This window comes from Orycteropus afer, unplaced genomic scaffold, assembly GCF_000298275.1.
Source record: "Orycteropus afer afer isolate SDZICR_OR568_19922 unplaced genomic scaffold, OryAfe1.0 scaffold01558, whole genome shotgun sequence".
NCBI classification, from domain to species: domain Eukaryota; kingdom Metazoa; phylum Chordata; class Mammalia; order Tubulidentata; family Orycteropodidae; genus Orycteropus; species Orycteropus afer.
The window spans coordinates 40,653-41,911 of NW_006923145.1; positions in this window are offsets into that span (position 1 = coordinate 40,653).

Genomic DNA, 1,259 nt, shown 5'->3' on the forward strand with positions numbered 1-1,259 from the left:
AAAGATGTCACTTTGAAGACTAAGGTGCACCTAACCCAAGCCATAGTATTTTCAATAGCCTCATATGCATGTGAAAGCTGGACATTGAACAAGGAAGACTGAAGAAGAGTTAATGCCTTTGAATTGTGGTGTCGGCAAAGAATTCTGAAAGCACCATGGACTGCCAGAAGAAAAAACAAATCTGTCCTGGAAGAGGTACAGCTAGAATACTCCATGGAAGTGAGAATTGCCAGACTTCATCTCACCTAGTTTGGTCATGTTATCAGAGTGGACCAGTCCCTAGAGAATAATATCATGCTTGGTAAAGTGGAAGGTCAGAGAAAAAAGGGAAGACCCTTAACAAGATGGATTGACACAGTGGCTGCATTCATGGGTTGAAGCATTGTAAGGATTATGAAGATGGTGCAGGACCAGGCAGTGTTCTGGTCTATTGTACATAAGGTTGCTATGAATTGGAATTGACTTGATGGCACCTAACAACAACCATACAACTTGAAATCCTGATTTCCACAATCAGGTGAAACATTTCCAGCAGGAATACAGCAAGGGTCCTATTAAATTTTAAGCCAAGATTAAACCAAACCAAACTCACTGCCAAGGAGTCAGATCCGACTCATAGCGACCCTTCCTTGGATTTCTGATGCTGTATCTCTACAGAAGTAGATTGCCCAGTCTTCCTTCTGTGGAGTGGCTGGTGAGTTTGAACCACTAGCCTTCTGGTTAGCAGTCAAATGCCTTAGGCACTAAGCCACTAGAGCTCCTAAAAACCTAACTCACTGCCTTCAAGTCAATTTGACTCATAGTGATCCCTCATTGGGTTTCCGAGGCAATATCTCTACGGAAGTAGATTGCCCAATCTTCTTTCCAAGGAGTGGCTGGTAGGTTTGAAGTGCTAGCTTTCTAGTTAGCAGTCATATGCTTTAGGCATTATGCCACCAGAATCAAAGACTGTTGCCTAGGAGATTCAGGCTTTTTGTTGCCCAGGACAAACGCACAAAAAGAGGAATTTTCATCCTGGCAGGTGTAATTGACTGATCATTAGGAGGAAGTAAAGCTGCTGTTACACAGTAGGAGTGGAGAAGATACTATTTGCCATCCAGTTAATGTGTGGGTGACTTTTAGTACTCTATTAACCAGTTTTGATGGTAAATGGACAAGTACAGTAACCATAGCCTGAGAAAGAAATAATAAATGAGAGCATGAAGTGATCATGGGTGAGGGTTTAGGTTGCCTTATTAGGTGAGCTATACAAACTAGCA